Below are 24,933 nucleotides of genomic sequence, written 5' to 3'. Positions count from 1 at the left end.
AGCCCACTGCCCGCTTTCTCCCCATAGCCCTGTGTTATATCCAAACAAATCCCACTGCCCGCTTTCTCCCCATAGCCCTGTGTTATATCCAAACTAATCCCACTGCCCCGCTTTCTCCCCATAGCCCTGTATCAATCCCCAAATTAATCCCACTGCCCCGCTTTCTCCCCATAGCTCTGTATCAATCCGAAACAAATCCCACAGCCCCGCTCTCTCCCCATAGCCCTGTATCAATCCCCAACATAAGTCCACTGCCCTGCTTTCTCCCCATAGCCCTGTGTTATATCCAAACAAATCCCACTGCACCGCTCTCTCCCCATAGCCCTGTATCAATCCCAAACTATTCCCAATGCCTCACTCGCTCCCGATAACCCTGTATCAATCCCAAACTAATCAGACTGCCCTGCTCTCACCCCATAGCCCTGTATCAATCCCCAAACTAATCCCACTGCCCTGCTTTCTCCCCATAGCCCTGTATCAATCACAAACTATTTCCACTGCCCTGCTCTCTCCCCATAGCCCTGTATCAATCCCCAACGTAAGCCCACTGCCCGCTTTCTCCCCATAGCCCTGTGTTATAGCCAAACAAATGCCACTGCCCGCTTTCTCCCCATAGCCCTGTGTTATATCCAAACAAATCCCACTGCCCCGCTTTCTCCCCATAGCCCTGTATCAATCCCCAAATTAATCCCACTGCCCCGCTTTCTCCCCATAGCCCTGTATCAATCCCCAACGTAAGTCCACTGCCCTGCTTTCTCCCCATAGCCCTGTGTTATATCCAAACAAATCCCACTGCCCCGCTCTCTCCCCATAGCCCTGTATCAATCCCCAACGTAAGCCCACTGCCCCGCTTTCTCCCCATAGCCCTGTGTTATATCCAAACTAATCCCACTGCACCCTCTCTCCCCATAGCCCTGTATCAATCCCAAACTAATCCCACTGCCCAGCTCTCTCCTCTAGCCCTGTATCGATCACAAACTAATCCTACTGCCACGCTCACTCCCCATTGCCCCGGATCAATCCCATGCTTATCCCGCTCCTGATCACTATCCAGTGACCTCTGTGTTAGAGAGATGGGAAATCAGCCAGGATTCCTGCTCCTGATCACTGTCCAGTGACCCATGGGTTAGAGAGAGATGGGAAATCAGCCAGGGTTCCTGCTCCTGATCATTGTCCAGTGACCCCTGGGTTAGAGAGAGGGGAAATCAGCCAGGGTTCTTGCTCCTGATCACTGTCCAGTGACCCCTGGGTTAGAGAGAGAGGTGAAATCAGCCAGGGTTCCTGCTCCTGATCACAGTCCAGTGACCCCTGGGTTAGAGAGAGAGGGGAAATCAGCCAGGGTTCCTGCTCCTGATCACTGACCAGTGACCCCTGGGTTGGAGAGATAGGTGAAATCAGCCAGGGTTCCTGCTCCTGATCACTGCCCAATGACCACTGGCTTAGAGAGAGAGGGGGAATCAGCCAGGGTTCCTGCTCCTGATCACTGACCAGTGACCCCTGGGTTGGAGAGACAGGTGAAATCAGCCAGGGTTCCTGCTCCTGATCACTGCCCAATGACCACTGGCTTAGAGAGAGGGGGAATCAGCCAGGGTTCCTGCTCCTGATCACTGCCCAGTGACCCCTGGGTTAGAGAGAGGGAAATCAGCCAGAGTTCCTGCTCCTGATCACTGTCCAGTGACCCCTGGGTTAGAGAGAGGGGAAATCAGCCAGGGTTCCTGCTCCTGATCACAGTCGAGTGACACCTGGGTTAGAGAGAGAGGGAAATCAGCCAGGGTTCCTGCTCCTGATCACTGCCCAGTGACCCCTGGGTTAGAGAGAGGGGAAATCAGCCAGGGTTCCTGCTCCTGATCACAGTCCAGTGACACCTGGGTTAGAGAGAGAGGGGAAATCAGCCAGGGTTCATGCTCCTGATCACTGTCCAGTGACTCCTGGGTTAGAGAGGGGAAATCAGCCAGGGTTCCTGCTCCTGATCACTATCCAGAGATCCCTGGGTTAGAGAGAGGGGAAATCAGCCTGGGTTCCTGCTCCTGATCACTGCCCAGTGACCCCTGGGTTAGAGGGGGAGGGAAATCAGCCAGGGTTCCTGCTCCTGATCACTGACCAGTGACCACTGGGTTAGAGAGCGGGGAATTCAGCCAGGGTTCCTGCTCCTGATCACTGTCCAGTGACCCCTGAGTTAGAGAGAGGGGAAATCAGCCAGGGTTCCTGCTCCTGATCAATGTCCAGTGACCCCTGAGTTAGAGAGAGGGGAAATCAGCCAGGGTTCTTGCTCCTGATCACTGTCCAGTGACCCCTGGGTTAGAGAGAGAGGGGAAATCAGCCAGGGTTCCTGCTCCTGATCACAGTCCAGTGACCACTGGCTTAGAGAGAGGGGGAATCAGCCAGGGTTCATGCTCCTGATCACTGCCCAGTGACCCCTGGGTTAGAGAGAGGGGAAATCAGCCAGGGTTCCTGCTCCTGATCACAGTCCAGTGACACCTGGGTTAGAGAGAGAGGGGAAATCAGCCAGGGTTCATGCTCCTGATCACTGTCCAGTGACTCCTGGGTTAGAGAGGGGAAATCAGCCAGGGTTCCTGCTCCTGATCACTATCCAGAGATCCCTGGGTTAGAGAGAGGGGAAATCAGCCTGGGTTCCTGCTCCTGATCACTGCCCAGTGACCCCTGGGTTAGAGGGGGAGGGAAATCAGCCAGGGTTCCTGCTCCTGATCACTGACCAGCGACCACTGGGTTAGAGAGCGGGGAATTCAGCCAGGGTTCCTGCTCCTGATCACTGTCCAGTGACCCCTGAGTTAGAGAGAGGGGAAATCAGCCAGGGTTCCTGCTCCTGATCAATGTCCAGTGACCCCTGAGTTAGAGAGAGGGGAAATCAGCCAGGGTTCTTGCTCCTGATCACTGTCCAGTGACCCCTGGGTTAGAGAGAGAGGGGAAATCAGCCAGGGTTCCTGCTCCTGATCACAGTCCAGTGACCACTGGCTTAGAGAGAGGGGGAATCAGCCAGGGTTCCTGCTCCTGATCACTGCCCAGTGACCCCTGGGTTAGAGAGAGGGGAAATCAGCCAAGGTTCATGCTCCTGATCACTGTCCAGTGACCCCTGGGTTAGAGAGAGAGGTGAAATCAGCCAGGGTTCTTGCTCCTGATCACTATCCAGTGACCCCTGGGTTAGAGAGAGAGGTGAAATCAGCCAGGGTTCCTGCTCCTGATCACTATCCAGAGATCCCTGGGTTAGAGAGAGGTGAAATCAGCCAGGGTTCCTGCTCCTGATCACAGTCCAGTGACCCCTGGGATAGAGAGAGAGGGGAAATCAGCTAGGGTTCCTGCTCCTGATCAGTATCCAGTGACCCCTGAGTTAGAGAGAGGAGGAAATCAGCCAGGGTTCCTGCTCCTGATCACTGACCAGTGACCCCTGGGTTAGAGAGAGAGGGATATCAGCCAGGGTTCATGCTCCTGATCACTGCCCAGTGACCCCTGGGTTAGAGAGAGAGGGGAATTCAGCCAGGGTTCCTGCTCCTGATCACTGACCAGTGACCCCTGGGTTAGAGAGAGAGGGAAATCAGCCAGGGTTCGTGCTCCTGATCACTGTCCAGTGACCCCTGGGTTAGAGAGAGGGGAAATCAGCCAGGGTTCCTGCTCCTGATCACTGCCCAGTGACCCCTGGGTTAGAGAGAGGGGAAATCAGCCAGGGTTCCTGCTCCTGATCACAGTCCAGTGAACCCTGGGTTAGAGAGAGAGGGCAATCAGCCTGGGTTCCTGCTGCTGATCACTGCCCAGTGACCCCTGAGTTAGAGAGAGAGGAAATCAGCCGGGGTTCCTGCTCCTGATCACAGTCCAGTGACCCCTGGGATAGAGAGAGAGGGAAATCAGCCAGGGTTCCTGCTCCTGATCACAGTCCAGTGACTCCTGGGTTAGAGAGAGAGGGAAATCAGCCAGGGTTCATGCTCCTGATCACTGCCCAGTGACCCCTGGGTTAGAGAGAGAGGGAAATCAGCCAGGGTTCCTGCTCCTGATCACAGTCCAGTGACACCTGGGTGAGAGAGAGAGGGAAATCAGCCAGGGTTCGTGCTCCTGATCACTGTCCAGTGACCCCTGGGATAGAGAGAGAGGGAAATCAGCCAGGGTTCCTGCTCCTGATCACAGTCCAGTGACACCTGGGTGAGAGAGAGAGGGAAATCAGCCAGGGTTCGTGCTCCTGATCACTGTCCAGTGACTCCTGGGTTAGAGAGACAGGTGAAATCAGCCAGGGTTCATGCTCCTGATCACTATCCAGTGACCCCTGGTTAGAGAGAGAGGGAAATCAGCGAGGGTTCCTGCTCCTGATCATTGTCCAGTAACCCCTGGGTTAGAGAGAGGGGAAACCAGCCCGGGTTCCAGCTCCAGATCACTATCCAGTGACCCCTGAGTTAGAGAGAGGGGGAACCAGCCAGGGTTCCTGCTCCTGATCACTGTCCAGTGACCCCTGGGTTAGAGAGAGAGGGGAAATCAGCCAGGGTTCCTGCTCCTGATCACTGTCCAGTGACCCCTGGGTTAGAGAGAGAGGGGAAATCAGCCAGGGTTCCTGCTCCTGATCACAGTCCAGTGACCCCTGGGTTAGAGAGAGGGGAAATCAGCCAGGGTTCGTGCTCCTGATCACTGTCCAATGACCCTTGGGTTAGAGAGAGAGGTGAAAGCAGCCAGGGTTCCTGCTCCTGATTACAGTCCAGTGAACCCTGGGTTAGAGAGAGAGGGGAAATCAGCCAGGGTTCCTGCTCCTGATCACAGTCCAGTGACCCCTCGGTTAGAGAGAGTGGAAATCAGCCAGGGTTCCTGCTCCTGATCACTGCCCAGTGACCTCTGGGTTAGAGAGAGAGGGGAAATCAGCCAGGGTTCCTGCTCCTGATCACTATCCAGTGAGCCCTGAGTTAGAGAGAGGAGGAAATCAGCCAGGGTGCCTGCTCCTGAACACTATCCAGTGACGCCTGGTTAGAGAGAAGTGAAGTCAGCCTGGGTTCCTGCTCCTGATCACTGCCCAGTGACCCCAGTGTTAGAGAGAGAGGGAAATCAGCCAGAGTTCATGCTCCTGATCACTATCCAGTGACCCCTGGGTTAGAGAGAGGGGAAATCAGCCCTGGTTGCTGCTCCTGATCACTGCCCAGTGACCCCTGGGTTAGAGAGAGAGGGAAATCAGCCAGGATTCATGCTCCTGATCACTGCCCAGTGACCCCTGGGTTAGAGAGAGGGGAAATCAGCCAGGGTTCCTGCTCCTGATCACAGCCCAGTGACCCCTGGGTTAGAGAGAGAGGTGAAATCAGCCAGGGTTCCTGCTCCTGATCACAGTCCAGTGACCCCTGGGTTAGAGAGAGAGGGGAAATCAGCTAGGGTTCCTGCTCCTGATCACTATCCAGTGACCCCCGAGTTAGAGAGAGGAGGAAATCAGCCAGGGTTCCTGCTCCTGATCACTATCCAGTGACCCCTGAGTCAGAGAGAGGAGGAAATCAGCCAGGGTTCCTGCTCCTGATCACTATCCAGTGACCCCTGGGTTAGAGAGAGAGGGGAAATCAGCTAGGGTTCCTGCTCCTGATCACTATCCAGTGACCCCTGAGTTAGAGAGAGGAGGAAATCAGCCAGGGTTCCTGCTGCTGATCACTGACCAGTGACCCCTGGGTTAGAGAGAGAGGGATATCAGCCAGGGTTCATGCTCCTGATCACTGCCCAGTGACCCCTGGGTTAGAGTGAGAGGGAATTCAGCCAGGATTCATGCTCCTGATCACAGTCCAGTGACACCTGGATGAGAGAGAGAGGGAAATCAGCCAGGGTTCGTGCTCCTGATCACTGTCCAGTGACTCCTGGGTTAGAAAGAGGGGAAATGAGCCCGGGTTCCAGCTCCTGATTACAGTCCAGTGAACCCTGGGTTAGAGAGAGAGGGGAAATCAGCTAGGGTTCCTGCTCCTGATCACAGTCCAGTGACCCCTGGTTTAGAGAGAGGGGGAACCAGCCAGGGTTCCTGCTCCTGATCACTGTCCAGTGACCCCTGGGTTAGAGAGCGAGGGGAAATCAGCCAGGGTTCCTGCTCCTGATCACAGTCCATTGACCCCTCGGTTAGAGAGAGGGGAAATCAGCCAGGGTTCCTGCTCCTGATCACTGCCCAGTGACCTCTGGGTTAGAGAGAGAGGGGAAATCAGCCAGGATTCATGCTCCTGATTACTGTCCAGTGACCCCTGGGTTAGAGAGAGTGGACATCAGCCTGGGTTCCTGCTCCTGATCACTGCCCAGTGACCCCTGGTTTAGAGAGAGAGGGGAAATCAGCCAGGGTTCCTGCTCCTGATCACTGTCCAGTGACCCCTGGGTTAGAGAGAGGAAATCAGCCTGGGTTCCTGCTCCTGATCACAGTCGAGTGACACCTGGGTTAGAGAGAGAGGGGAAATCAGACAGGGTTCATGCTCCTGATCACTATCCAGTGACCCCTGGGTTAGAGAGAGGGGAAATCAGCCAGGGTTCCTGCTCCTGATCATTGTCCAGTGACCCCTGGGTTAGAGAGAGAGGGAAATCAGCCAGGGTTCCAGCTCCTGATCACTATCCAGTGACCTAGAGAGAGGGGGAACCATCCAGGGTTCATGCTCCTGATCATTGTCCAGTGACCCGTGGGTTAGAGAGAGGGGAAATGAGCCAGGGTTCGTGCTCCTGATCTCTGTCCAGTGATCCCTGGGTTAGAGAGAGGGGAAATCAGGCAGGGTTCCTGCTCCTGATCACTGCCCAGTGACCCCTGGGTTAGAGAGAGGGGAAAATCAGCCAGGGTTCCTGCTCCTGATCATTGTCCAGTGACCCCTGGGTTAGAGAGAGAGGGAAATCAGCCAGGGTTATTTAAATCATGTTGCGAGAAAGGGAAATAGTTTGTGCCCCCGTTTGTACCTCAGAGTCTTAGAGACGGAGGGAACGGCAACAGAAAAAGAGGAAACAACATCTCCAAAAACTGATCCCAGCTCATCGCCAAGGCTGGGGATAGATAACCTCGCCGCCTTCTTAGGAAGTTTAACCACTTTATTCACTTTCTGATTGGAGCTCCGTTTGGAATTAGACTTTATTTTGTCGGATGTTTAACGACAGCATTGAAGGGGGAAGGAGAAACTTGGAGCAACTTCTTCTGTCAATGCTGCAGTGAGACTTGAAAGAATTTAACGATTTTTAATGAACTTTTCACCAAAAATGAGTGTAAAAAACACTTTTTCCCCCTAAGTTTCGAACATGATTTTGGAAGAGACTGAAGCAAAAGCCAATTTCCCCCTCACCTAAACAAGTTTAAACCAGGTCTTGAAGTCCAAACGCTTTTAAAGTGCTCTGAAATGGTTAAAATGTTTTCAAATTGAAATATCTCAAGATTTGATTTTGAGTGATTGACTGAAGTGAGTAGCTTTACACAAACTTGCAACCATGGTGTTGAGGAGGGGGAAGGTAGGGGAGGATTTGTAGGAGTTACAGATTACTTTTTAATGACTTTTTAAAAATATACCATTAAGACATTTAGGAAGAGAACCAAGAAAGGGGAAAAACACAAACCATTTTATAATGTCTGTCGTTCGATAGTCCTAACAAGTCGCAGGAATAACGTAAATATAGATTTCCTCTTAAACATTTAGTGGAGTGTTAATTGAAGCAAGAGTTATGTAATGATGTATAAAAATTGCAGGAAGCTACTTTAGAAGAAACCACTCTTTGTTTATTGAGAGAGACACAGAAAATACATTGATTAAAGTGATAACGTACAATTCGATTTGGTTTGAATGTTTGAAATAGGAGATTAAAATTTGTGAGTATAATGAAGTTTGTTTCCTGCTTTTAATTGCGAAGTACCTAAAATAATTCAACACTCCTTGTGACAAGAGCAGGGATTAATATTGTGGAGAATGTTTGAGAGAAAAACATTAGAAGCGAAATTGGTCAATTATAAATCTTTACGTCAACATATCAGTAAACATTTGCAAGTCAGTCTGACTGGTTTTGCTGTCCAGGAAGAAAAACAAGTGTTTATTTCTGTTAAGTCATAGCTTTGCCTGCTTTTTGTTCATAATTCAGTGACACAAATTGTGTGTATATTTGTAAATTGTAAAATAACAGCAATAAATCACATTTCTGTGACATTCTTTCTGTCTTAAACGATTCAATTTGTGGCTCGGAATCTAGAAGCTTCTTTACCTGAAAGGTTTGAATGGTTAAAGTTGATCTCAGCTATCAAAAGCTGTTTGCGACATTCCTGCATTGTGGAACAGCATGATGTCTTTGCAGAGACAGGAATTCGCATTGTTGAATGGAGGTTTTTCTGATCAGTTGCATCCTGTGTAGATCAGAAACAGGTAAAGATGTTCATAGTAAACAGCCCAAGACAATGAAATGCTAAAACAATGTCTGGCCAATGTCAGAGACTTCAAGCACAGGACATGTGGAATATACAAAACCCCATAGCCCTGTATCAATCCCAAACTAATCACACTGCCCCGATCTCTCCCGATAGCCCTGTATCAATCCCAAACTATTCCCAATGCCTCGCTCTCTCCCCATAGCCCTGTATCAATCCCCAAACTAATCCCACTGCCCCGCTCTCTCCCCATAGCCCTGTATCAATCCGCAAACTAATCCCGCTGCCCCGCTCACTCCCCATAGCCCTGTATCAATCCCAAACTAATCCCAGTGCCCCGCTCACTCCCGATAGCCCTGTATGAATCCAAAACTAATCCCAAAGCCCCACTCTCTCCCCATAGTCCTGTATCAATCCCAAACTAATCCCAATGCCCCGCTCTCTCCCCATAGCCCTGTTTCAATCCCCAAACTAATCCCACTGCCCCGCTCTCTCCCCATAGCCCTGTATCAATCCCAAACTAATCCCACTGCCCCGCTCTCTCCCCATAGCCCTTTAGCAATCCCAAACTAATCCCACTGCCCTGCTCTCTCCCCATAGCCCTGTATCAATCCCAAACTAATCCCACTGCCCCGCTCTATCCCCATAGCCCTGTATCAATCCCCAAACTAATCCCACTGCCCTGCTCTCTCCCCATAGCCCTGTATCAATCCCCAAACTAATCCCACTGCCCCGCTCTCTCCCCATACCCTGTATCAATCCCCAAACTAATCCCACGGCCCTGCTGACTCCCCATAGCCCTGTATCAATCCCCAATCTAATCCCACTGCCCCGCTCTCTCCCCATAGCCCTGTATCAATCCCAAACTAATCCCAGTGCCTCGCTTTCCCCCCATAGCTCTGTCTTGATCCCAAACTAACCCCACTGCCCTGCTCTCCCCCCATAGCCCTGCATCAATTCCAAACTAATCCCTCTGCCCCAGTCTCCGCCCATAGCCCTGCATCATTCCCAAACTAACCCCACTGCCACGTTCTCTCCCCATAGCCCTGGGAGTGTTTGATGGGACAGTGTAGAGGGAGCATTACTATATATATCTAACCCGTGCAGCACCTGCCTTGGGAATGTTTGATGGGACAGTGTAGAGGGAGGTTTTTGTCTGTATCTAACCCGTGCGGTACCTGCCTTGGGAGTGTTTGATGGGACAGTGTAGAGGGAGCATTACTCTATATCTAACCCGTGCTGTACCTGCCTTGGGAGTGTTTGATGGGACAGCATAGAGGGAGCTTTACTCTGTATCTGACCCGTGCAGTCCCTGCCATGGGAGTGTTTGATGGGACAGTGTAGAGGGAGCTTCACTCTGTATCTAACCCGTGTTGTTCCTGCCCTGGGAGTTTTTGATGGGCTGGTTTAAAGAGAGCTTTTCTCTATCGATTCTGTAGCAAACCTTGATAGATTGCAAGTCCGGGGATTCAGTGCATACACAGCGCAGACGGAAACACGGAACTTGCGGGGCCTCTACCAAGGCCTAAGTCGTTGGTACGGGGACCATGATTTCAGGGCCATTATCTTTGTTTGATGTAATCCTTCACTCCTGTGCATAAGACAGTGAGTCTCACGGCCTAAAATTCATTCAAACCTCAGTAAAAATACCCAGAACAGACTTTAATTGTCTTTTATTTGCTTCATTTTTCTACGGTGTACCCAGATATCTGCAGACCAACATTCATCCGCATGTGAATCCCTCCTCTGCATTAAATCAATTCACGGTAACACTTTCATTTAATCTACCGAGGTTCAGTATTAAAATATACCAGGAGATCCAGGCACGTTTTGATAAAGCAGATTAACAATGAGTTCAGTGGGGAAATTTAGCAAACAACAGGCCGATTTTAATATGATAAGGCAGGATCTGTCCAAAGTGGACTGGGAACAGCTACTTGACAACCCTCTGTCTCAGTCCCAAACTAATCCCACTGCCCTGCTCTCTCCTGTTAGCCCTTTATCAATCGCCAACCTAATCCCACTGCCTCGCTCTCTCCCCATAGCCCTGTATCAGTCCCCAACCTAATCCCACTGCCCCGCTCTCCCCCCATAGCCCTACATCAATCCTAAACTAATCCCACTGCCCCGCTCTCTCCCCATAGTCCTGCATCAATCCCAAACTAATCACACTGCCCCGCTATCTCCCCATCGCCCTGTATCAATCCCCAAAACTAATCCCATTGCCCCGCTCTCTCCCCATATCCGTTTATCAATCCCAAACTAATCCAACTGCCCCGCTCTCTCCCCATAGCCCTGTATCAATCCCAAACTATTCCCACTGCCCCGCTCTCTCCCTATAGCCCTGTATCAATCCCAAACTAATCCCACTGCCCCGCTCACTCCCCATAGCCCTGTATCAATCCGCAAACTAATCCCACTGCCCCGCTCACTCCCCAAAGCCCTGTATCAATCCCAAACTAATCCCAGTGCCCCGCTCACTCCCGATAGGCCTGTATCAATCCTAAACTAATCCCAAAGCCCCACTCCCTCCCCATAGCCCTGTATCAATCCCAAACTAATTACACTGCCCCGATCTCTCCCGATAGCCCTGTATCAATCCCAAACTATTCCCAATGCCTCGCTCGCTCCCGATAACCCTGTATCAATCCCAAACTAATCAGACTGCCCTGCTCTCACCCCATAGCCCTGTATCAATCCCCAAACGAATCCCACTGCCCCGCTCTCTTCCGATTGCCCTGTATCAATTCCAAACTAATCACACTGCCCCGCTCTCTCCCCATAGCCCTGTATCAATCCCCAAACTAATCCCACTGCCCCGCTCTCTCCCCATAGCTCTGTATCAATCCCAAACTAATCCCACTGCCCTGCACTCTCCCCATAGCCCTGTATCAATCCCAAACAAATCACACTGCCCCGCTCTCACCCCATAGCCCTGTATCAAATCCCAAACTAATCCCACTGCCCCGCTCGCTCCGGATAGCCCTGTATCAATCCCAAACTATTCCCACTGCCCCGCTCACTCCCCATAGCCCTGTATCAATCCCCAAACTAATCCCACTGCCCCGCTCTCTCCCCATAGCCCTGTATCAATCCCCAAGCTAATCCCACTGTCCCGCTCTCTCCCCATAGTCCTGTATCAATCCCAAACTAATCAAACTGCCCCGCTGTCTCCCCATTGCCCTGTATCAATCCCCAAACTAATCCCACTGCCCCGCTCTCTCCCCATAGCCCTGTATCAATCCGCAAAATAATCCCACTGCCCCGCTCACTCCCCATAGCCCTGTATCAATCACAAACTAATCCCAGTGCCCCGCTCACTCCCGATAGCCCTGTATCAATCCAAAACTAATCCCAATGCCCCGCTCTCTCCCCATAGCCCTGTTTCAATCCCCAAACTAATTCCACTGCCCTGCTCTCTCCCCATAGCCCTGTATCAATCCCAAACTAATCCCACTGCCCCGCTCTCTCCCCATAGCCCTGTATCAATCCCAAACTAATCCCACTGCCCCGCTCTCTCCCCATAGCCCTGTATCAATCCCCAAACTAATCCCACTGCCCTGCTCTCTCCCCATAGCCCTGTATTAATCCCCAAACTAATCCCACTGCCCCGCTCTCTCCCCATAGCTCTGTATCAATCCCAAACTAATCCCACTGCCCCGCTCACTCCCCATAGCCCTGTATCAATCCCAAACTAATCCCAGTGCCGCGCTCACTCCCGATAGTCCTGTATCAATCCCAAACTAATCAAACTGCCCCGCTGTCTCCCCATTGCCCTGTATCAATCCCCAAACTAATCCCACTGCCCCGCTCTCTCCCCATAGCCCTGTATCAATCCGCAAAATAATCCCACTGCCCCGCTCACTCCCCATAGCCCTGTATCAATCCCAAACTAATCCCAGTGCCCCGCTCACTCCCGATAGCCCTGTATCAATCCAAAACTAATCCCAAAGCCCCACTCTGTCCCCATAGTCCTGTATCAATCCCAAACTAATCCCAATGCCCCGCTCTCTCCCCATAGCCCTGTTTCAATCCCCAAACTAATCCCACTGCCCCGCTTTCTCCCCATAGCCCTGTATCAATCCCGAAACTAATCCCACTGCCCCACTCTGTCCCCATAGTCCTGTATCAATCCCAAACTAATCCCAATGCCCCGCTCTCTCCCCATAGCCCTGTTTCAATCCCCAAACTAATCCCGCTGCCCCGCTTTCTCCCCATAGCCCTGTATCAATCACCAAACTAATCCCACTGCCCCGCTTTCTCCCCATAGCCCTGTATCAATCACAAACTATTTCCACTGCCCCGCTTTCTCCCCAAAGCCCTGTATCAATCCCAAACAAATCCCACTGCCCCGCTCTCTCCCCATAGCCCTGTATCAATCCCCAAACTAATCCCACTGCCCCGCTCTCTCCCCATAGCCCTGTATCAATCCCCAAACTAATCCCACTGCCCCGCTCTCTCCCCATAGTCCTGTACCAACCCCAAACTAATCCCACTGCCCCGCTCTCTCACCATAGCCCTGTATCAATCCCAAACTAATCCCACTGCCTCGCTTTCCCCCCATAGCTCTGTCTTGATCCCAAACTAATCCCACTGCCCTGCTCTCCCCCCATAGCCCTGAATCAATCCCAAACTAATCCCACTGCCCCACTCTCTCCCCATAGCCCTGCCTCAATCCCAAACTTTTCCCAATAGCCCTGCATCAATTCCAAACTAATCCCTCTGCCCCACTCTCTGCCCATAGCCCTGCATCATTCCCAAACTAACCCCACTGCTACGTTCTCTTCCCATAGCCCTGGGAGTGTTTGATGGGACAGTGCAGAGGGAGCATTACTGTATATATCTAACCCGTGCAGCACCTGCCTTGGGAATGTTTGATGGGACAGTGTAGAGGCAGCTTTTTGTCTGTATCTAACCTGTGCGGTACCTGCCTTGGGAGTGTTTCATGGGACAGTGTAGAGGGAGCATTACTCTATATGTAACCCGTGCAGTACCTGCGTTGGGAGTGTTTGATGGGACAGTGTAGAGGGAGCTTCACTCTGTATCTAACCCGTCTTGTTCCTGCCCTGGGAGTTTTTGATGGGCTGGTTTAAAGAGAGCTTTACTCTATCGATTCTGTAGCAAACCTTGATAGATTGCAAGTCCGGGGATTCAGCACATACACAGCGCAGACGGAAACACGGAACTTGCGGGGCCTCTACCAAGGCCTAAGTCGTTGGTACGGAGACCATGATTTCAGGGCCATTATCTTTGTTTGATGTAATCCTTCACTCCTGTGTATAAGACAGTGAGTCTCACGGCCTAAAATTCATTCAAATCTCAGTAGGAATACCCAGAACAGACTTTAATTGTCTTTTATTTGCTTCATTTTTCTAAGGTGTACCCAGATATCTGCAGACCAACATTCATCCGCATGTGAATCCCTCCTCTGCATTTAAATCAAATCACGGTAACACTTTTATTTAATCTACCGAGGTTCAGTATTGAAATATACCAGGAGATCCAGGCACGTTTTGATAAAGCAGATTAACAATGAGTTCAGTGGGGAAATTTAGCAAACAACAGGCCGATTTTAAGGCAGGATCTGTCCAAAGTGGACTAGGAACAGCTACTTGACAACCCTCTGTCTCAGCCCCAAACTAATCCCACTGCCCTGCTCTCTCCTGTTAGCCCTTTATCAATCGCCAACCGAATCCCACTGCCCCGCTCTCTCCCCATAGCCCTGTATCAGTCCCCAACCTAATCCCACTGCCCCGCTCTCTCCCCATAGCTCTGTATCAATCCCAAACAAATCCCACTGCCTCGCTCTCTCCCCATAGCCCTGTATCAGTCCCCAACCTAATCCCACTGCCCCGCTCTCTCCCCATAGCTCTGTATCAATCCCAAATTAATCCCACTGCCCCGCACTCTCCCCATAGCCCTGTATCAATTACAAACAAATCACACTGCCCCGCTCTCACCCCATAGCCCTGTATCAAATCCCAAACTAATCCCACTGCCCCGCTCTCTCCCCATAGCCCTGTATCAATCCCCAAACTAATCCCACTGCCCCGCTCTCTCCCCATAGCCCTGTATCAATCCGCAAAGTAATCCCACTGCCCCGCTCTCTCCCCATAGCCCTGTATCAATCCCAAACTAATGCCAGTGCCCCGCTCACTCCCGATAGCCCTGTATCAATCCAAAACTAATCCCAAAGCCCCACTCTCTCCCCATAGTCCTGTATCAATCCCAAACTAATCCCAGTGCCCCGCTCACTCCCGATAGCCCTGTATCAATCCAAAACTAATCCCAAAGCCCCACTCTCTCCCCATAGTCCTGTATCAATCCCAAACTAATCCCAATGCCCCGCTCTCTCCCCATAGCCCTGTTTCAACCCCCAAACTAATCCCACTGCCCCGCTCTCTCCCCATAGCCCTGTATCAATCCCAAACTAATCCCACTGCTCTGCTCTCCCCCCATAGCCCTGAATCAATCCCAAACTAATCCCACTGCCCCGCTCTCTCCCCATAGCCCTGTATCAATCCCCAAACTAATCCCACTGCCCTGCTCTCTCCCCATAGCCCTGTATCAATCCCCAAACTAATCCCACTGCCCCGCTCTCTCCCCATACCCTGTATCAATCCCCAAACTAATCCCACTGCCCTGCTGACTCCCCATAGCCCTGTATCAATCCCCAATCTAATCCCACTGCCCCGCTCTCTCCCCAAAGCCCTGTATCAATCCCAAAGTAATCCCACTGCCTCGCTTTCCCCCCATAGCTCTGTCTTGATCCCAAACTAATCCCACTGCTCTGCTCTCCCCCCATAGCCCTGAATCAATCCCAAACTAATCCCACTGCCCCACTCTCTCCCCATAGCCCTGCATCAATCCCAAACTAACCCCACTGCCACGTTCTCTCCCCATAGTCCTGGGAGTGTTTGATGGGACAGTGTAGAGGGAGCATTACTATATATATCTAACCCGTGCAGCACCTGCCTTGGGAATGTTTGATGGGACAGTGTAGAGGGAGCTTTTTGTCTGTATCTAACCCGTGCAGTACCTGCCTTGGGAGTGTTTGATGGGACAGTGTAGAGGGAGCTTCACTCTGTATCTAACCTGTGTTGTTCCTGCCCTGGGAGTTTTTGATGGGCTGGTTTAAAGACAGCTTTACTCTATCGATTCTGCAGCAAACCTGGATAGATTGCAAGTCCGGGGATTCAGCGCATACACAGCGCAGACGGAAACACGGAACTTGCGGGGCCTCTACCAAGGCCTAAGTCATTGGTACGGAGACCATGATTTCAGGGCCATTATCTTTGTTTGATGTAATCCTTCTCTCCTGTGTATAAGACAGTGAGTCTCACGGCCTAAAATTCATTCAAATCTCAGTAGGAATACCCAGAACAGACTTTAATTGTCTTTTATTTGCTTCATTTTTCTAAGGTGTACCCACATATCTGCAGACCAACATTCATCCGCATGTGAATCCCTCCTCTGCATTTAAATCAAATCACGGTAACACTTTTATTTAATCTACCGAGGTTCAGTATTGAAATATACCAGGAGATCCAGGCACGTTTTGATAAAGCAGATTAACCGTGAGTTCAGTGGGTAATTTAGCAAACAACAGGCCGATTTTAATATGATAAGGCAGGATCTGTCCAAAGTGGACGAGGAACAGCTACTTGACAACCCTCTGTCTCAGTCCCAAACTAATCCCACTGCCCTGCTCTCTCCTGTTAGCCCTTTATCAATCGCCAACCTAATCCCACTGCCCCGCTCTCTCCCCATAGCCCTGTATCAGTCCCCAACCTAATCCCACTGCTGCGCTCTCTCCCCATAGCCCTGTATCAATCACAAACTATTTCCACTGCCCTGCACTCTCCCCATAGCCCTGTATCAATCCCCAACGTAAGCCCACTGCCCGCTTTCTCCCCATAGCCCTGTGTTATATCCAAACAAATCCCACTGCCCGCTTTCTCCCCATAGCCCTGTGTTATATCCAAACTAATCCCACTGCCCCGCTTTCTCCCCATAGCCCTGTATCAATCCCCAAATTAATCCCACTGCCCCGCTTTCTCCCCATAGCTCTGTATCAATCCCAAACAAATCCCACAGCCCCGCTCTCTCCCCATAGCCCTGTATCAATCCCTAACATAAGTCCACTGCCCTGCTTTCTCCCCATAGCCCTGTGTTATATCCAAACAAATCCCACTGCCCCGCTCTCTCCCCATAGCCCTGTATCAATCCCAAACTATTCCCAATGCCTCACTCGCTCCCGATAACCCTGTATCAATCCCAAACTAATCAGACTGCCCTGCTCTCACCCCATAGCCGTGTATCAATCCCCAAACTAATCCCACTGCCCTGCTTTCTCCCCATAGCCCTGTATCAATCACAAACTATTTCCACTGCCCAGCTCTCTCCCCATAGCCCTGTATCAATCCCCAACGTAAGCCCACTGCCCGCTTTCACCCCATAGCCCTGTGTTATAGCCAAACAAATGCCACTGCCCGCTTTCTCCCCATAGCCCTGTGTTATATCCAAACAAATCCCACTGCCCCGCTTTCTCCCCATAGCCCTGTATCAATCCCAAACAAATCCCACTGCCCCGCTCTCTCCCCATAGCCCTGTATCAATCCCCAACGTAAGTCCACTGCCCTGCTTTCTCCCCATAGCCCTGTGTTATATCCAAACAAATCCCACTGCCCCGCTCTCTCCCCATAGCCCTGTATCAATCCCCAACGTAAGCCCACTGCCCCGCTTTCTCCCCATAGCCCTGTGTTATATCCAAACTAATCCCACTGCACCCTCTCTCCCCATAGCCCTGTATCAATCCCAAACTAATCCCACTGCCCAGCTCTCTACTCTAGCCCTGTATCGATCACAAACTAATCCTACTGCCACGCTCACTCCCCATTGCCCCGGATCAATCCCATGCTTATCCCGCTCCTGATCACTATCCAGTGACCTCTGTGTTAGAGAGATGGGAAATCAGCCAGGATTCCTGCTCCTGATCACTGTCCAGTGACCCATGGGTTAGAGAGAGATGGGAAATCAGCCAGGGTTCCTGCTCCTGATCATTGTCCAGTGACCCCTGGGTTAGAGAGAGGGGAAATCAGCCAGGGTTCTTGCTCCTGATCACTGTCCAGTGACCCCTGGGTTAGAGAGAGAGGTGAAATCAGCCAGGGTTCCTGCTCCTGATCACAGTCCAGTGACCCCTGGGTTAGAGAGAGAGGGGAAATCAGCCAGGGTTCCTGCTCCTGATCACTGACCAGTGACCCCTGGGTTGGAGAGACAGGTGAAATCAGCCAGGGTTCCTGCTCCTGATCACTGCCCAATGACCACTGGCTTAGAGAGAGAGGGGGAATCAGCCAGGGTTCCTGCTCCTGATCACTGACCAGTGACCCCTGGGTTGGAGAGACAGGTGAAATCAGCCAGGGTTCCTGCTCCTGATCACTGCCCAATGACCACTGGCTTAGAGAGAGGGGGAATCAGCCAGGGTTCCTGCTCCTGATCGCTGTCCAGTGACCCCTGGGTTAGAGAGAGGGAAATCAGCCAGAGTTCCTGCTCCTGATCACTGTCCAGTGACCCCTGGGTTAGAGAGAGGGGAAATCAGCCAGGGTTCCTGCTCCTGATCACAGTCGAGTGACACCTGGGTTAGAGAGAGAGGGAAATCAGCCAGGGTTCCTGCTCCTGATCACTGCCCAGTGACCCCTGGGTTAGAGAGAGGGGAAATCAGCCAGGGTTCCTGCTCCTGATCACAGTCCAGTGACACCTGGGTTAGAGAGAGAGGGGAAATCAGCCAGGGTTCATGCTCCTGATCACTGTCCAGTGACTCCTGGGTTAGAGAGGGGAAATCAGCCAGGGTTCCTGCTCCTGATCACTATCCAGAGATCCCTGGGTTAGAGAGAGGGGAAATCAGCCTGGGTTCCTGCTCCTGATCACTGCCCAGTGACCCCTGGGTTAGAGGGGGAGGGAAATCAGCCAGGGTTCCTGCTCCTGATCACTGACCAGTGACCACTGGGTTAGAGAGCGGGGAATTCAGCCAGGGTTCCTGCTCCTGATCACTGTCCAGTGACCCCTGAGTTAGAGAGAGGGGAAATCAGCCAGGGTTCCTGCTCCTGATCAATGTCCAGTGACCCCTGAGTTAGAGAGAGGGGAAATCAGCCAGGGTTCTTGCTCCTGATCACTGTCCAGTGACCCCTGGGTTAGAGAGAGAGGGGAAATCAGCCAGGGTTCCTGCTCCTGATCACAGTCCAGTGACCACTGGCTTAGAGAGAGGGGGAATCAGCCAGGGTTCATGCTCCTGATCACTGCCCAGTGACCCCTGGGTTAGAGAGAGGGGAAATCAGCCAGGGTTCCTGCTCCTGATCACAGTCCAGTGACACCTGGGTTAGAGAGAGAGGGGAAATCAGCCAGGGTTCATGCTCCTGATCACTGTCCAGTGACTCCTGGGTTAGAGAGGGGAAATCAGCCAGGGTTCCTGCTCCTGATCACTATCCAGAGATCCCTGGGTTAGAGAGAGGGGAAATCAGCCTGGGTTCCTGCTCCTGATCACTGCCCAGTGACCCCTGGGTTAGAGGGGGAGGGAAATCAGCCAGGGTTCCTGCTCCTGATCACTGACCAGCGACCACTGGGTTAGAGAGCGGGGAATTCAGCCAGGGTTCCTGCTCCTGATCACTGTCCAGTGACCCCTGAGTTAGAGAGAGGGGAAATCAGCCAGGGTTCCTGCTCCTGATCAATGTCCAGTGACCCCTGAGTTAGAGAGAGGGGAAATCAGCCAGGGTTCTTGCTCCTGATCACTGTCCAGTGACCCCTGGGTTAGAGAGAGAGGGGAAATCAGCCAGGGTTCCTGCTCCTGATCACAGTCCAGTGACCACTGGCTTAGAGAGAGGGGGAATCAGCCAGGGTTCCTGCTCCTGATCACTGCCCAGTGACCCCTGGGTTAGAGAGAGGGGAAATCAGCCAAGGTTCATGCTCCTGATCACTGTCCAGTGACCCCTGGGTTAGAGAGAGAGGTGAAATCAGCCAGGGTTCTTGCTCCTGATCACTATCCAGTGACCCCTGGGTTAGAGAGAGAGGTGAAATCAGCCAGGGTTCCTGCTCCTGATCACTATCCAGAGATCCCTGGGTTAGAGAGAGGTGAAATCAGCCAGGGTTCCTGCTCCTGATCACAGTCCAGTGACCCCTGGGATAGAGAGAGAGGGGAAATCAGCTAGGGTTCCTGCTCCTGATCAGTATCCAGTGACCCCTGAGTTAGAGAGAGGAGGAAATCAGCCAGGGTTCCTGCTCCTGATCACTGACCAGTGACCCCTGGGTTAGAGAGAGAGGGATATCAGCCAGGGTTCATGCTCCTGATCACTGCCCAGTGACCGCTGGGTTAGAGAGAGAGGGGAATTCAGCCAGGGTTCCTGCTCCTGATCACTGACCAGTGACCCCTGGGTTAGAGAGAGAGGGAAATCAGCCAGGGTTCGTGCTCCTGATCACTGTCCAGTGACCCCTGGGTTAGAGAGAGGGGAAATCAGCCAGGGTTCCTGCTCCTGATCACTGCCCAGTGACCCCTGGGTTAGAGAGAGGGGAAATCAGCCAGGGTTCCTGCTCCTGATCACAGTCCAGTGAACCCTGGGTTAGAGAGAGAGGGCAATCAGCCTGGGTTCCTGCTGCTGATCACTGCCCAGTGACCCCTGAGTTAGAGAGAGAGGAAATCAGCCGGGGTTCCTGCTCCTGATCACAGTCCAGTGACCCCTGGGATAGAGAGAGAGGGAAATCAGCCAGGGTTCCTGCTCCTGATCACAGTCCAGTGACTCCTGGGTTAGAGAGAGAGGGAAATCAGCCAGGGTTCATGCTCCTGATCACTGCCCAGTGACCCCTGGGTTAGAGAGAGAGGGAAATCAGCCAGGGTTCCTGCTCCTGATCACAGTCCAGTGACACCTGGGTGAGAGAGAGAGGGAAATCAGCCAGGGTTCGTGCTCCTGATCACTGTCCAGTGACCCCTGGGATAGAGAGAGAGGGAAATCAGCCAGGGTTCCTGCTCCTGATCACAGTCCAGTGACACCTGGGTGAGAGAGAGAGGGAAATCAGCCAGGGTTCGTGCTCCTGATCACTGTCCAGTGACTCCTGGGTTAGAGAGAGGGGAAATCAGCCCGGGTTCCAGCTCCTGATTACAGTCCAGTGAACCCTGGGTTAGAGAGAGGGGAAATCAGCCAGGGTTCCTGCTCCTGATTACAGTCCAGTGACCCCTGGGTTAGAGAGAGGGGGAACCAGCCAGGGTTCCTGCTCCTGATCACTGTCCAGTGACCCCTGGGTTAGAGAGAGAGGGGAAATCAGCCAGGGTTCCTGCTCCTGATCATTGTCCAGTGACCCCTGGGTTAGAGAGACAGGTGAAATCAGCCAGGGTTCATGCTCCTGATCACTATCCAGTGACCCCTGGTTAGAGAGAGAGGGAAATCAGCGAGGGTTCCTGCTCCTGATCATTGTCCAGTAACCCCTGGGTTAGAGAGAGGGGAAACCAGCCCGGGTTCCAGCTCCAGATCACTATCCAGTGACCCCTGAGTTAGAGAGAGGGGGAACCAGCCAGGGTTCCTGCTCCTGATCACTGTCCAGTGACCCCTGGGTTAGAGAGAGAGGGGAAATCAGCCAGGGTTCCTGCTCCTGATCACTGTCCAGTGACCCCTGGGTTAGAGAGAGAGGGGAAATCAGCCAGGGTTCCTGCTCCTGATCACAGTCCAGTGACCCCTGGGTTAGAGAGAGGGGAAATCAGCCAGGGTTCGTGCTCCTGATCACTGTCCAATGACCCTTGGGTTAGAGAGAGAGGTGAAAGCAGCCAGGGTTCCTGCTCCTGATTACAGTCCAGTGAACCCTGGGTTAGAGAGAGAGGGGAAATCAGCCAGGGTTCCTGCTCCTGATCACAGTCCAGTGACCCCTCGGTTAGAGAGAGTGGAAATCAGCCAGGGTTCCTGCTCCTGATCACTGCCCAGTGACCTCTGGGTTAGAGAGAGAGGGGAAATCAGCCAGGGTTCCTGCTCCTGATCACTATCCAGTGAGCCCTGAGTTAGAGAGAGGAGGAAATCAGCCAGGGTGCCTGCTCCTGAACACTATCCAGTGACGCCTGGTTAGAGAGAAGTGAAGTCAGCCTGGGTTCCTGCTCCTGATCACTGCCCAGTGACCCCAGTGTTAGAGAGAGAGGGAAATCAGCCAGAGTTCATGCTCCTGATCACTATCCAGTGACCCCTGGGTTAGAGAGAGGGGAAATCAGCCCTGGTTGCTGCTCCTGATCACTGCCCAGTGACCCCTGGGTTAGAGAGAGAGGGAAATCAGCCAGGATTCATGCTCCTGATCACTGCCCAGTGACCCCTGGGTTAGAGAGAGGGGAAATCAGCCAGGGTTCCTGCTCCTGATCACAGCCCAGTGACCCCTGGGTTAGAGAGAGAGGTGAAATCAGCCAGGGTTCCTGCTCCTGATCACAGTCCAGTGACCCCTGGGTTAGAGAGAGAGGGGAAATCAGCTAGGGTTCCTGCTCCTGATCACTATCCAGTGACCCCCGAGTTAGAGAGAGGAGGAAATCAGCCAGGGTTCCTGCTCCTGATCACTATCCAGTGACCCCTGAGTCAGAGAGAGGAGGAAATCAGCCAGGGTTCCTGCTCCTGATCACTATCCAGTGACCCCTGGGTTAGAGAGAGAGGGGAAATCAGCTAGGGTTCCTGCTCCTGATCACTATCCAGTGACCCCTGAGTTAGAGAGAGGAGGAAATCAGCCAGGGTTCCTGCTGCTGATCACTGACCAGTGACCCCTGGGTTAGAGAGAGAGGGATATCAGCCAGGGTTCATGCTCCTGATCACTGCCCAGTGACCCCTGGGTTAGAGTGAGAGGGAATTCAGCCAGGATTCATGCTCCTGATCACAGTCCAGTGACACCTGGATGAGAGAGAGAGGGAAATCAGCCAGGGTTCGTGCTCCTGATCACTGTCCAGTGACTCCTGGGTTAGAAAGAGGGGAAATGAGCCCGGGTTCCAGCTCCTGATTACAGTCCAGTGAACCCTGGGTTAGAGAGAGAGGGGAAATCAGCTAGGGTTCCTGCTCCTGATCACAGTCCAGTGACCCCTGGTTTAGAGAGAGGGGGAACCAGCCAGGGTTCCTGCTCCTGATCACTGTCCAGTGACCCCTGGGTTAGAGAGCGAGGGGAAATCAGCCAGGGTTCCTGCTCCTGATCACAGTCCATTGACCCCTCGGTTAGAGAGAGGGGAAATCAGCCAGGGTTCCTGCTCCTGATCACTGCCCAGTGACCTCTGGGTTAGAGAGAGAGGGGAAATCAGCCAGGATTCATGCTCCTGATTACTGTCCAGTGACCCCTGGGTTAGAGAGAGTGGACATCAGCCTGGGTTCCTGCTCCTGATCACTGCCCAGTGACCCCTGGTTTAGAGAGAGAGGGGAAATCAGCCAGGGTTCCTGCTCCTGATCACTGTCCAGTGACCCCTGGGTTAGAGAGAGGAAATCAGCCTGGGTTCCTGCTCCTGATCACAGTCGAGTGACACCTGGGTTAGAGAGAGAGGGGAAATCAGACAGGGTTCATGCTCCTGATCACTATCCAGTGACCCCTGGGTTAGAGAGAGGGGAAATCAGCCAGGGTTCCTGCTCCTGATCATTGTCCAGTGACCCCTGGGTTAGAGAGAGAGGGAAATCAGCCAGGGTTCCAGCTCCTGATCACTATCCAGTGACCTAGAGAGAGGGGGAACCATCCAGGGTTCATGCTCCTGATCATTGTCCAGTGACCCGTGGGTTAGAGAGAGGGGAAATGAGCCAGGGTTCGTGCTCCTGATCTCTGTCCAGTGATCCCTGGGTTAGAGAGAGGGGAAATCAGGCAGGGTTCCTGCTCCTGATCACTGCCCAGTGACCCCTGGGTTAGAGAGAGGGGAAAATCAGCCAGGGTTCCTGCTCCTGATCATTGTCCAGTGACCCCTGGGTTAGAGAGAGAGGGAAATCAGCCAGGGTTATTTAAATCATGTTGCGAGAAAGGGAAATAGTTTGTGCCCCCGTTTGTACCTCAGAGTCTTAGAGACGGAGGGAACGGCAACAGAAAAAGAGGAAACAACATCTCCAAAAACTGATCCCAGCTCATCGCCAAGGCTGGGGATAGATAACCTCGCCGCCTTCTTAGGAAGTTTAACCACTTTATTCACTTTCTGATTGGAGCTCCGTTTGGAATTAGACTTTATTTTGTCGGATGTTTAACGACAGCATTGAAGGGGGAAGGAGAAACTTGGAGCAACTTCTTCTGTCAAAGCTGCAGTGAGACTTGAAAGAATTTAACGATTTTTAATGAACTTTTCACCAAAAATGAGTGTAAAAAACACTTTTTCCCCCTAAGTTTCGAACATGATTTTGGAAGAGACTGAAGCAAAAGCCAATTTCCCCCTCACCTAAACAAGTTTCAACCAGGTCTTGAAGTCCAAACGCTTTTAAAGTGCTCTGAAATGGTTAAAATGTTTTCAAATTGAAATATCTCAAGATTTGATTTTGAGTGATTGACTGAAGTGAGTAGCTTTACACAAACTTGCAACCATGGTGTTGAGGAGGGGGAAGGTAGGGGAGGATTTGTAGGAGTTACAGATTACTTTTTAATGACTTTTTAAAAATATACCATTAAGACATTTAGGAAGAGAACCAAGAAAGGGGAAAAACACAAACCATTTTATAATGTCTGTCGTTCGATAGTCCTAACAAGTCGCAGGAATAACGTAAATATAGATTTCCTCTTAAACATTTAGTGGAGTGTTAATTGAAGCAAGAGTTATGTAATGATGTATAAAAATTGCAGGAAGCTACTTTAGAAGAAACCACTCTTTGTTTATTGAGAGAGACACAGAAAATACATTGATTAAAGTGATAACGTACAATTCGATTTGGTTTGAATGTTTGAAATAGGAGATTAAAATTTGTGAGTATAATGAAGTTTGTTTCCTGCTTTTAATTGCGAAGTACCTAAAATAATTCAACACTCCTTGTGACAAGAGCAGGGATTAATATTGTGGAGAATGTTTGAGAGAAAAACATTAGAAGCGAAATTGGTCAATTATAAATCTTTACGTCAACATATCAGTAAACATTTGCAAGTCAGTCTGACTGGTTTTGCTGTCCAGGAAGAAAAACAAGTGTTTATTTCTGTTAAGTCATAGCTTTGCCTGCTTTTTGTTCATAATTCAGTGACACAAATTGTGTGTATATTTGTAAATTGTAAAATAACAGCAATAAATCACATTTCTGTGACATTCTTTCTGTCTTAAACGATTCAATTTGTGGCTCGGAATCTAGAAGCTTCTTTACCTGAAAGGTTTGAATGGTTAAAGTTGATCTCAGCTATCAAAAGCTGTTTGCGACATTCCTGCATTGTGGAACAGCATGATGTCTTTGCAGAGACAGGAATTCGCATTGTTGAATGGAGGTTTTTCTGATCAGTTGCATCCTGTGTAGATCAGAAACAGGTAAAGATGTTCATAGTAAACAGCCCAAGACAATGAAATGCTAAAACAATGTCTGGCCAATGTCAGAGACTTCAAGCACAGGACATGTGGAATATACAAAACCCCATAGCCCTGTATCAATCCCAAACTAATCACACTGCCCCGATCTCTC

This window comes from Somniosus microcephalus, unplaced genomic scaffold, assembly GCF_052327205.1.
Source record: "Somniosus microcephalus isolate GS21.2 unplaced genomic scaffold, FLI_Smic_1.0 unresolved_chr5, whole genome shotgun sequence".
Classification (NCBI taxonomy): Eukaryota; Metazoa; Chordata; class Chondrichthyes; order Squaliformes; family Somniosidae; genus Somniosus; species Somniosus microcephalus.
The sequence above is the reverse complement of the archived record's forward strand: the minus strand, read 5'-3'. Positions refer to the sequence as shown.